This window comes from Plectropomus leopardus, chromosome 16 (assembly GCF_026936395.1).
Source record: "Plectropomus leopardus strain MGB_pleo_1.0 chromosome 16, ASM2693639v1, whole genome shotgun sequence".
Taxonomy (NCBI): Eukaryota; Metazoa; Chordata; class Actinopteri; order Perciformes; family Serranidae; genus Plectropomus; species Plectropomus leopardus.
Window position 1 is genome coordinate 31,603,082 of NC_142191.1, and position 13,147 is coordinate 31,616,228.

The 13,147-nt window shown below is 39.3% G+C and overlaps 1 protein-coding gene across 2 annotated transcripts in view; it reads right to left on the bottom strand.

Annotated features, from left to right (window-relative positions):
• The window catches only part of ankef1a (ankyrin repeat and EF-hand domain containing 1a), a 49,457-nt gene that overhangs the window by 16,404 nt on the left and 19,906 nt on the right, over window positions 1-13,147 (bottom strand). The window contains exon 12 of one of the 2 annotated variants that reach the window (XM_088089083.1): window positions 12,672-13,137. The exons of the other annotated variant lie outside the window; for it this stretch is intronic. The gene's annotated coding sequence lies outside the window, so the exon portion shown is untranslated. Of the gene's footprint in view, window positions 1-12,671; window positions 13,138-13,147 lie in introns of those variants that run through there. 2 annotated transcript variants of the gene reach the window in all.

Consider the following 13,147-nt stretch of genomic DNA (forward strand, 5'->3'; position numbering starts at 1 on the left):
TGTTGTTAAATAGCATTGTTGAAGTTTTGATTAACAGTCATTTATGGTTCAAACAGATGTGTCGCTCTTTATGAATCAGCAATAGCAGCGGCTCAGGCCAGTGACAGTGATTATTTATCATCAAAGGGACTGAGGGACTCACATGGGCCCTAGCTGCACTCACTGACTGAGATGATAGTCTGAAGTCTGGAAGTAAAGATGCACCAATGTGAATTTTATGCTGCAATATTCTGATAATCAAACTCTCAAATCTCTCATTGAAGAAATGACTTAGATCAGTGATACTCAATATACAAGCAGGCAAAATCGCCCCCTCCCCCAACCACTCTCTAATTCACAAAAAAATAAAGCGAGTCATACTGGGACGTGTTTTGGACTTTGGTCTCAGAAAGCATAGAACAGCATCAAAATAGAGCTTGTTTATCAATAAAAGTGACAGCGGAGGATCCACACACCACCAACAGAGGTCCTATCTAAGCCCCTAAGGTCCCAAAAATCCTAGAAATGTTCTAAAATCCTAGAAATATTTTAAAATCCTAGAAATGTTCTAACATCTTAGAAATATTTTAAAATCCCAGAAATGTCCTAAAACCCTAGAAATGTCCTTAAATACTAGATACATCAAATCTAGTACTGTCCAGAATCAAAATGTCCAAAAATGTCCAGAATCCCAGAAAATGTTCCGACATCCTTGAAATATCCTAAAATTCTAGATACACTCTAAAATCTTAGAACCATCAAAAAGTCCTATGAAATGTCCCCAAATCCTAGAGACAAACTAGAATTTTTTTTGAGAATCCTTAAAATATCCTAAAATCCTAGAAAATCTACATTCGAAAATCCTAGAAACATCCAGTAGTCGTAGAAACATCCTTAAATCCTAGAAACATCCTAAAATGTCCCAGAAAATGTCCTGACATCCTCGAAACATCCTAAAATCCTGAAAGGAAACATCTCAAAATCATAGAATTATCCTAAAATTCTATGATCTTCATAAAAATCCTGGAAACATCCTAAAATCTTAGAATTGTCCTAAAATCCTAGAAACCTGTGGGTTAGCTGTGACTGGCCCCTGGCCTCCTGTCATTTTGCAGGAGGCCAGGGGCCCCAAAACCTGTCATGTTTGTATGCCTGACTGCAGTAATTCTGTGTAAGGTGAGACTGTTACTGTTACAATTGTATTGGAGGTTTTAAAATGGATGGTTTCTTGGCGGGGTGCAGTGACGTCATCTGGTTGCCTGGCAACCTCATGGCGATGACAAGACTTAAGGATGTCTGAAAGTTAATTTGGAGATTTGGAGGTAACGTAAGTATCAGTTACAGAATAAGTTTGGTATTTTTCAACCTGGACCCTATTATCCAGTGTTTTGTGTCGAGGTGACTAATTAACCCTCAAAAGCCATGAGCCAATCACATTTCGTGCAGCTACACAATGCACTCCAGCATCCTGCTCATAGACCTCCATAGAAAAGCATCAGAAATATTCATTCTCCTGCAGTTTTATTTAAATCTATGCAGTTATGACATAAAAAAATTGTCTTTGATGATTGGACATCAGTGTTAACCGTAGCAAAAAGTTGTAGTTAAAGTCAACCTGGCTGAAAAGCAAACGTTAACTTAGCCGTAACGTTACAAAGAAACCAAAGGCTGGCTAATGCTAACGCCATTGACTTAAAATAAACATGCTATTCAGTGTTCAAAAGTTGGTTAACTTGTGCTGGCCTGGTAAGTATTGTCTGTAGACTTTTAATGTAACTTTATATTTTTATTTTTAATCATTTCGCCAACGTAGGGCCCGGCAAGGAGATTCCCCATCTGCTCATTGTCCTAGTGAGCTAAGGTCAGTTATTATGGCCGCTAGAAAGCTTTGTCATTAAAAGTAAAGACATGTCATTTAAGACATTTGCTGAAACAAGTGATGCTGTCGTTCTTCTTGGGAGGACGGTCCCAAACAGTAACTTTTATCAACACAGTAAAGAATCGGAGCACATCAGAAAGGTCAAAGTCACCCCTGCCTCAATCTGCTTAATGAGATCTGTGCTATACTGATGAGACTGGATCAGAAAGACTACCACCCCCTACATGCACACCAAACCTGTTTACGGCGCCCTGCAGACAAACTCAACAACAAGTTTTTGTGCAATCGTGCTAAGTTGCTCTCTGGCAGACGCTGATGCAGCTAATAAGGAGAAGTGCAGGTCTTGGCGAGCTGGCAATGTCTGCACACAGCGAGACTTTGATACAACTTCACCAGAGGTTGGCAGATTAGTTTTGGACAGCGGGGCGCCAGGTATCAGAAAGCAGAGGACAGGGAGAGACAGGCAAAGACAGACAGATGAGACTCCAGCCAGGATGACAGCAGAGAAGAGAGAGCAAGAGGCAAGAGGGGGAGGACAAAAAAAACAAAAAACCCTCCACTGCAGTGAAACAACCCCGACCAGGCTGACCCTCCTCCACCTCCTCCTCCTCCTCCCCGTCCTCCTCTCCTCTCCTCATCGATTGGGTGGTGCAGCAGCGGCAGCAGCATAACAAATCTCAACTTCAGGCTCTGCAGTGGCTGCCCTGCTTTGGGAAAACACCCCCCACCCCTCCTTTTTTTCCTTTCACTGCACTCCACTCCTCACACCCCCCACCCCAACCCACTGCCACCTCCCCCTCATCTCCTACATTTCTGTATCCCCTCCCTGACACCCCTTCTCTGCTGCTTGATACTCTCCGACGCAGTGATGACAGGCCATTTTTTTCGGAATACACCCCTTCATCACTTCTTTTCATCTCTTTCTCTTCTCTCCTCTCTCTCTCTCTCTCTCTCTCTCTCTCACACACACACACACACACACACACACACACACACACACACACACACACACACACACACACACACACACACACACACACACACACACACACACACACACACACACACACACACACACACACACACCTGCTAGCTCAATCTTAGCTCCCCCTCTATTGTGTCCGACCCGAAAAACAAATCCTCCTCTCTCTTGACCTCCCGTCACCCCCCATGCGGCTCCTGTTTTTCAGTCACCTCACTCTCCTCCGTCTCCTCTGTCACTCACCTTTACCCGTTGGTCTCCTCCACAGGCTGTCAGGGAACAAGGCTTCAGCCACTGCGCCTCTCTTCCGCCCTGCAGCACATTTCTAACTTTACCTGCCACTGCTGGAATGTAACTAAGTACACTTACTCAAGTACTGCACGTCAGCACAGATTCAAGGTGCTTGTACTTCACTACAGTATTTTCTTTTCATGTCACATTATACTTTCACTCCACTACACTGCAGAGGGAGATACTGCACGTTTTACTTCACTACATTTATCTGGACGCTTTAGTTTCCTCACAGATTAAGATTTTTGCTTTAAAAAACAAAAGACGAGTTTATAAAATATGATGTTTAGTTATAAATTTAATTAGCAAACAGTTTTTACCAGTACAACTGCAGTGATGATGAGAAGTGAAGTGATGATTCAGTCAATAAACATAAAATTAATTGACAACTATTTTGATGAACATTTTTTAATTACTTTAAGTAATGTGGGTGTTTTTTCCCCTTTTTTTCTTGAGTTTCTGGGATGTTTCTGGGTTTTTTGTTTTTTTTTTATGTTAGATTTGTCTGCATTGCTTTTAATATTCTACGTACTTTTTCCTGAATATATCCTTAGTTTTACTCAAGTAAAATTTTCAATGCAGGGCTTTAACTTGTTAAAGGGAATTTTTACAGTGTGGTTTTGGTACTTTTACTTGAAAATGATCCAAATATTTCTTTCACCACCAACAAAATCCAACCTACAACATTGTTGAGCTTAAAGGGAGTTTAAACCAGATTCCATGGTCACATTTTTTTTAAACATTTTAAGTTATATATATATAATTCTAACTTTCTTGGGTGTTTTCTATTGTTTTTATATTATTGTGACATTTGTGGATGTTTTTTGTAATTTAAGTTTTGGGGATTTGGGGGTCAATATTAATTTCACTTATATACCATATTTATTTATTTATTTTAGATTTTTCTGCATTTGGTACTTTTACTTTTTATTTCTTTAAGTACTTTAAGTACCTTTTCCTGAATATACTCAGTTAAATTATGCAGTTTCTTTCAAAAACATGGGGAAAAACGCAATAAACGCCTTGGTAAGCAATTTTCCACAATTTACAATTTTTTTTTTTTACAAATTTTCAGGAAATTTTCTCGTACATTTGACTAATTTCCTGCTATTTTTTGGGTCATTTCTACTTGTATTGCTCCTTGACTTTATCCCATGTTTATGAAAGAAATTAAGCCAATTTGCTCAGGTTTCAAAGGGTTAAGTAAAGAATCTGAATACTTCCTTCACCGCTATTCGAGTGCACGATAACACCGGGCACATATGAATATTCAGGTGTGTTTGGTGTCGGCATAACTGTTTTGTCATGGCATATTTTGCTTTTTTTTTTAAGGAAAGTGCAGCATCGTTACCATGGGAGGATGATCAGGGAGATGTGCAGCGCTTTAAGGCAGATAATGCTAATGAGAAACATAATCACAAGTGACAAAAAGACTCCTCATTAGGCCCTGTGAGAATCTACAAGATAAATGAATTACAGTGTTTTTCTCTAATTTTTTTTAAGTTCCTATCAAAATAACATAGACGCTGTAATGAAAGTCTCCATAGTTTAAATGTGATTATTGGAATTATCCAGGAAGTTCTAGCAGTGGTGTGTCGCTGTGTGAGTAGCAGGAGGATTTCCAGCCTCTTTTTACATAACATTCATCTGTAGTATTTATTAGCTTATAAGAAAGCCCTGCTGACAATTCCTTATATAACATCCATATTTTATGACTGTGTTTCCTGGTTTGATTAAAACGTCCCTCTTGCTCAGGAATCCAACTACTGCTGAGCGATTGGCCACTGAGGAGGCCTTAATCAACAGCGAGTGTGTGTGTGCATGAGTGTGTATGTGAGTGAGAGAGGAAGAGAGACAGAGCCCATCTCTCCTTTTCATTTTTTTTTCCAGAAGACTGAGTGAGACAGTTTGGGGAGGGTGCAGCTGATACTGCAGTATAGAACAGAGCCAGATGCAAAGACACAACAACAACTTTTTGACATCAGAAGACCTTATGCAGCCTGCAGGAGCAGCTCCACACACTGGGCCTCATGCAAGAAACTATACACACACATTTTCTATTATTTTTGCTCGTATCTATGGTTTGTCCTTATTTTGTGAGTACCCATTAATTGTTGGGATTCTCTAATGTTTTCCTTTTTTGTAGGAAGTAGGAAGAAATTTTACGAGTGGTCCAGAGGACTAAGATGAGAGAAAAACATCTCACATTAACACAAGGAAAAATAAGTTACATTTCAGGAACATCTAAAAAATGCATGAATGTCATTCAATCAAGTTTAGAGCATGTTTCAGAGTCACTATAATGATTGGATTATTAACCCTTTGAAACCTGTATCGACAGCAGATATCTTGTTCTGCATTCAGATGCTTTTCATAAGCATTTAAACCTTTGCAATGTGAGCAATTTGGTTTGATTTCTTAAGAACAAAAAGTGGGTAGTACAGTAAAAACATATGTATATAAATAAATAAATAAATAAAAATATATATATATATATATATATATATATATATACATACATATATATAAACTATGTTATTATGACCTTGTAATATGTATAGTTTTTCCCTACCTTTTTTCTCTAGCTTTTATAAAAAATAATTTTCTAATTCTCCTCCTTTTTGGCAATTTATGGAACATTTCTTACCAGATGAAAAAGATACTGAGCTAAAAACTATCAAGAAATTAGTGCCACTTACGAGAAAATTAGTTTAATTTTTTTTTAAAAAATCAACTGAAAAGTGCTTTCAAACTGTATAACAATTATGTAACACAATTTTAAATATGCCATTATGATAGAAATATAGGGGTTTTTTTAAATAGCATTTTCCTTGCTTTTTTAAAATAATTTTAAACCCACTTTTTTTTTGCATTTCATGGAAAATATCATTCCAAGTTGCTCATTGCCTTTTTCCTGTGTTCAAATCCTATCAATTTACAAATGCTTCAAAGGTTTAAATATGTGTGAAAGGCGTCAGGATGCAGCAAAAGTAAAGTGTTGTTGCCCCAGCTTTTCAGATGTTTTAAAGTATGCTGCCTCTCAGTAAATAACTTCAATTGTAAATTCCATATTACAACACCTGCTGTTGCTATGTGTGTGCGGTCATCACTTTGAATACTCAGATATCAGCATGTCATTGCTTTTGTCTCGAAATGAAAGAAATAAAATGAGTGGACACAGAAGCTGTTCACTGTATCTCTGTGGCCATGTATCCCTGACGTCTCTGTGTTGAAATTGTTTGAAGGCACTGATACTGTAGACATTATAAAGAAAGATATTGTTATTATTATATAAAGATATTTCAGACTGAAACGTCAAAACTCTGCACTGACAGCCAGAGCAAAATGAGGCAGAAACTACTGTGGTTTTAGGCTAATGGCACCCCTCTGGGTTTTATGATCACTGCCAGCAACACTAATGAGCTGTTTCAGAGCAGAGGAAACTTCTGCTCCTGCAAATGAAAGAAAAATGGACAAAGTAAAGCCAATATATCCCCTTACACAAACAGCATAATAAATGACGACATCAAAGGACTCAGTATCATACTTGTTTTCATTCTGCTGACCATGAAATCTGTTTAAAACCACTTTAAGCTCAACAATGCTGTGGGCTGGATCCCTAAAGTGGTGGAGAAGTATTCAAATCCTTCACTTAAGTAAAAGTGCTAATACTACTCTGTAAAAATACTATTTTACATATTTAAGTCCTGCAATGAAATTTTTACTTTGGTAAAAGGAACTAAGTGTGTTCAAGAAAGACTCCTTGAAATATTAAAAGTACACAATGAAGAAAAAAAAATTAACAAAAGAACTCCCACAAACTCTAACTGAAAAAAAAAATACAAATTACAAAACAAATCGGGAAAAAAAACCTAAAAAAAAGAAAAAAGAAAAGAAAAACACTAAGAAACTGAAAAAACCCACAATCCAAAGTAAAAAGTACAATATTTCCCTCTAAAATGTAGTGGAGTAAAAGTATAAGTAAGTAAGTATATGGAAAATATACTAAAAATATCAAATGCAGAAAAATCTAACCACAAAAAAAAACACCTTAAACTCAAACAGTAAAAAACTACCCCCAAAAGTCAAAAGTATTCCAGAAAAAAAGAAAAATATCCTAAAAAACTCAAAATCCTTAGAAAAATTGGAATACAAAACCCAGAAATCTAAAAATTGAAATAATAGAAAACACACCCCAAAACAACTATATATATACATATATATGAAAAACACCCCAGAAAAAAAACAAACAAAAATAGTTGATCAAAATAGTTTTCAGTGAATTCTCCATCAATGCACTGATTTATTAATCAACTAATCATTGCAGCTGTACTTGTATAAACTGTTTGGTAATTTAATAAGTAACAATGCATCATAATTTGTGAAACTGTGCAAAAAAATAACTTAATCTGTAAAGTATTTGAAGTGTTCAGTTAAATGTATTTCCTAATGTAGTGGAGTAAAAGAATAACCAGAAAAGAAAATACTCAATTAAAGTACAAGTACCTCAAATAAGTACTTAAGTACAGTACTTGAGTAAATATACTTAGTTACATTTCGCCATTAGATTCCTATTTTACTTTGGTAACTGTAGAAGAAAAGAAGGTTATAAATTGAAATGTATTTTCTTATCTTTTAACAACTGACGCATTTTCAAATCCGGTTTTACAAAGAAGTTCAGTCAGTAAAGTGCTGCAGCTGTAATCTATCCTGCAGGATCTTTATTGTGTCCGTTTTTGGTCTTTCACCCCGTGAATTGGTGTGTTTATCTGAGCCAAGAGCAGCTCCTCTGTTTACTCCCCAGCATTATTGCTCTCACTATGAAATTCAAATCAATATCCTCATAATAAAAGTCCCAGGCCCGCAGCAAATTGGAATCTATAGCTTGGAAAGCTAAAGCGATCTATGGCACTGCCAAGGCTGCACTAATGAATGATGAATCACTGCAACACACACACACACACACACACACACACACACAAATACATTTGCTCGCTCTGTAAACCTGCACAGGTGGCAAACTTCCACAAGCAAAATCTGCATTCACACACACACACACACACACACACACACACACACACACACACACACACACACACACACACACACACACACACACACACACACACAGACGAGGTCTTGTTGCGTTACATACAGTCAGTCAGGCCGGTGTGAAACATGACTCCCTCATCAATAATGAATGATAAACCAGGATCTCTGCAGCGCCGCCATTGTTTCACCCGACACAGCGTTTCCACGGCGCTGCTACTGTGTTTACACTTATTGGCTCTGTGGGGAAACAGAGACACAGCAAGCTCTTAAGCCATCGCAGCATGAAATTACAGGAAATGGATTTTCTTTCAACTTCAACCTGTGAACATATATATATATAAATATACATGTGGAACTTTTTAAGTTATGGACATGGGTTGTATTCACAGGGACCACCCCGGGGCTCTCAAAGTTACATTTAAGAGTTTTAAAAACATTTTTTATTACCACTTATATTGAAACTTAATGGTCTGGACAATATTTTGGTTTCAAACATTCATAAAATGAACTAACTCTATCAACAGAGTGTGAAGAAGTCACACTTTTGACGTTATGTCCAAGATGCTGATGTATTGCACTGCAGAAATAGCTACTGCTAAGCAGTCAGGGACGGCCGTCTGTAATGATGCATCCTTGCCTGAGAGGCGACTGTGAGTCACTGCAGCCTCTAGCCCCAGGAGAGGATGAAGACGGTAGTCCGTAATTTTTGCACTTCTAGGTCTTTTGAATGGGTTTTTGGTAAAATGCCTTAAATAAGGTCTGTGGTTAACACTGGCAAAAGATTTTAAAAGTAAAAAAGGTAAAGTTGCTAATGTTTTGTTCTGCAACATAAAATACGTCCATATAAACCCAATTTTGAACTTTCAAGGTTTCACACGTCTTTTAAAAAATTAACAATACCAGCCGTGGCCACAGACGATTAAAATATGGCCGTCTTATTTAAGCCACTGCAATGTAAAGTGTGTGTGTGTGTGTGTGTGTGTGTGTGTGTGTGTGTGTGTGTGTGTGTATGTTCTGTCTGTCTACATTAGAGAGTAAACTCTTTATTTTGTTTAATTGATGGGCAGAAATTAAATTGGCAAGTGGTTGTATAAAGTACTATCCTTGGTTTTTTAAAACTTTCTTTTTCTTTTTTTTTCTTTCTGGTTTTCTTCTTTTTTCTACTCATTTTCAGGTGATTCTCTTGTATTTTTTTTTAGTAATTTTTAACCATTTTGGTTCATATCTTCTTTCATTGTGTTTCCATTAAACTCACTGTATGTAGTGCACAGCACGCACCACCAGAGCTCAATCTCCGGTCTCTGATGGTGGAACAGGCAGCTGAGCTAAAAGACACAGTGACACCTGGTGGTGGAGGGAGACTTTACAGGACTGTAGACAGCCGGTGGCTAGCAGGCAGAGGGAGACCACGGGGAATGACGGAATATTTTTTACATCTAACTTGGTGAATTAAGGATTTATTTGGACCAAACCAGAGCTGGTGATTGTTGGAACAGTGGACTTACGAACTAGATTATTAGCAAGAGTAACCAAGATGGTTTGGGTGTTTTATTTTGTTTCTGTTGAGTTTAAGTGTGTTTTATGATGAGTTAACGAGGCAATTAAGCCTCATCAGTCTACTGTGACCGAAAGAAGAGGTACAGTTTTATCTCTCTGTTTAATAAGGAAAAAAGGTGTGAGAATATTACTTTTCTAAACATTTTGTCGGTTCCATTGTGTATTTATCAAATCTGAAAAGCTGAAAGTAAGTAACACCCTCGCTGTCAGATGGGGGCTGCTAGCACCGCACACTTATACTGTCATATACCATTTGCCAAATAAATATGAAATTTCAGAAAGGTATGAAAGCATGAAATATTACCACCTGAGCCTAGCCTAGCTGAGTACTTTGACCACTCACACAAACAGTAACACACACACACACATGCATGTATCTCAGTGTGTGTGTATGCGATGTGCTGGTTTGCATACAGTATGCAATTACTGGATTATACAGTATGCATGTGAGCACATCTGTTTGCATGCATATTTAATGTAAGTAGGCCTATAATAAATGGTGATAATAACATACTGTAAAGTGGTAAACATTGATACTGAGTGAGTGTGTGAATGTCTGTGTGTGTGTGTGTGTGTGTGTGTGTGTGTGTGTTTAAGTCCCAGTGGGTTGTTTTGGGAAGTAAAGGCTTGGAGTGCTGAGTAAGCGGTGCAGGACCAGAGCTGGGAGACTGCAGTGCTGCTGGCAGCAACACACACACACACACACGCACACACACGCACGCACGCACGCACGCACGCACGCACGCACGCACGCACGCACGCACGCACGCACGCACGCACACACACAAATCTAAGCTTATACTGGCAGAGGAGAGGAAAGGAGAGAAGAGTAGAAAAAAGAGGTGAACACAGGAAACAGAAGAGAAGAGAAAGAAAACAACAGGAGAGGAACCGAGAATAGAGGACACCTTGGAGAAGAAAGGAAACAGGAGAGTAGAGAAAGGAAAAGAGAGGAGAGGAGAACAGAGAAAACCTAGGAGAGGACAGAAGGGAATAGAAAAGGACAAAATAGAGGAGAGGAGAGGACAGGAGAGGAAAGGAGAGGAAAGGAGGTACACTATTAGCGTGTATGTATGCATTTACAAAGAAACGTTTTAGCACAATACACAGGTGCTCCCATACACACAGACTGATATAACACACACTGCAGCGCTGTGCTCACATGAGGCTCAGCAGAGTCTGAAGAGTCTCTTTATGTTATAGATCCTTAAATGACCCATCACGACTAAAAGGAGCATCCCAATATGTAAACAGCCACCTATAGTGTGTATCCCCGAACACAGATACACACACACACACACACACACACACTCTCTGCAGGAGCTATAAGCCCACGCCCTGACAGACATACTGCGTCACAACCCACAATCACAGCCAGCAGCCTTGTTTACTCCCTCTAACCTGTGTGCCACTTATTGTGCTAGAAAAGCCCTCATCTTCTCCTCCTCCCGCCCACGCCTCCACTCCGCCATGCTCCCTCCCCATCCTCTGAGTCACCCTCCGCTGCTCCTTGTCCACCCCCCACCCTCTCCTCTCGTCCTTCCCTCGCTGTCAGTCCTCTCCTCGTCTCTCCTGCCTCAGTCTAAACAGCTCTGCTGGGATGTTTCTCCCTCTCTTTTCCGTCTCTCTTCCCATCCCATATGTGCCTCCTCTCTCTGCTTTCACTCCTTCTTTCACTCCTCCTCTTCCTCCCTCTCTTCCTCCTTGTCATCGATGCTGTTGTGACCATGTATATTTAAACAATCCAGGCCCTGTGTTTGCAACCTCAAAGCCATCCCCCCCACCCCCCTCTGCCCGTATATTTGATTATATAACTGCGTCCCCGTGGACCTTGAGGACACTGCAATCTAATTTTATCTGCTGATGGTGGTGGTGATGATGGCAGCGTGCATCGATGCGACATCTTACACAGAAAGCGTGTCTGTTTTCCCACATAATTCCTGATATCAACTGAAATATGACCCGAACACTGTTCAGCCGCCCTGAACACAAACACGCAGTCACTACATCCAGGCACACATAACACATCAGTGATGGCAGTCAATTCTTAAGCATCTTCTAATGATATCTTCTTGTCATTGATGTGTGAGATTCCAGTTCCAGAGCAGTGTGCGTGGCTAACATCGTAACAGTAAATACACACGGCTGCCATTTTGATGTCTTTCTGTGCCTGAAACACAAGAGCTCCCTCCAAGTTTTCTCCTCTCCTCTCCTCTCCTCCTGCTCCATCAACAAGCAAAGCCCTGCAGAGCTAAGTTTGCCAAACAGTGCCATGCGCTGGTCTTAATGTGGAACTGCATCTGACGCTAAAGCAGGAGCAGAAATCATAGAATAAAATAATAAAAGGCACTACCTGCACACCATCCTACTACCTGCAATCAGGTTGTAAAATGCAGCTCCCTTTATTGCAAGTCATAGGACAATGTGCAGGAATTCTCTTTCCTTTCATATACAACTGTCCACAAGAAAGAAAGAAAGAAAGAAAGAAAGAAAGAAAGAAAGAAAGAAGAGGTAACAGCCTGTGTGTGTGTTAGTGTGTGTGTGAGTGTGAGCGCAGCAGTCTTAGCCTCTGTGTTCTCCCAGTTTCCATTCAGTCACAGTCCAGAACACTACAACTCATCTTCTTTAGATGCCTAATATGACATCCATCTGTCTGGGCTCATTCACTGCTTGGATCATATGACTGAGTGTAGTGTGAGTGATGCTTTTCTACTGTGGCCTTATCGGGACTCATATTTTGGAAATCTGTCGCCAGTATGAATGCTGTAGCAGGGTTTGTACAGGGACATTATGCACAATGCATCCTGGTTTATGTAGGCCTCATACTTATTTTTTTTAGTTTGCTGGAGCCAAATCTGGTGGCCCCCAAAGCATTTTCTAGTTCACAATAGAAATAAAATGATTCACACTGGGAACTGTTTTTGTACTTTTAGTATACATAAGGTGCCAGAGAGCATAAAACTGCATCAAAATAGAGCATGTTAACCAAAAAAAGTGGCGCCAGTGGAGGATCCCCCGACACCCCCCTAATATCCTAAAATCCTCAAAATGTCCTTACATCCTTGTAGTGTCCTGATTTTCATGGACTAAATTTGAAATTTTCCATGACTTTTCAAGAACCCATAAAAAAAGAAAAAAACATGGTGCTTATTTATGAAGATTATCTCGCTGAACAAAACATGCAAGTATCAAAATCATTTGTTTGCCACAGAGCGTATTTCCGGCAATGATCCAAAATCCAATGGAAAAATCCCTTTTCGACACTTATTGATGAGGGAACAAGAGCAAAGCTAACTTATTGATGTTTTAAGGTGAACTTAACCAACTGAAAGTCTCTCCTTGTGTCTCCAGGGCTGTTTGATTGTAGACTACAATGTGGCTCTCAGTTTGAAGCAGGCTGAAAGCAG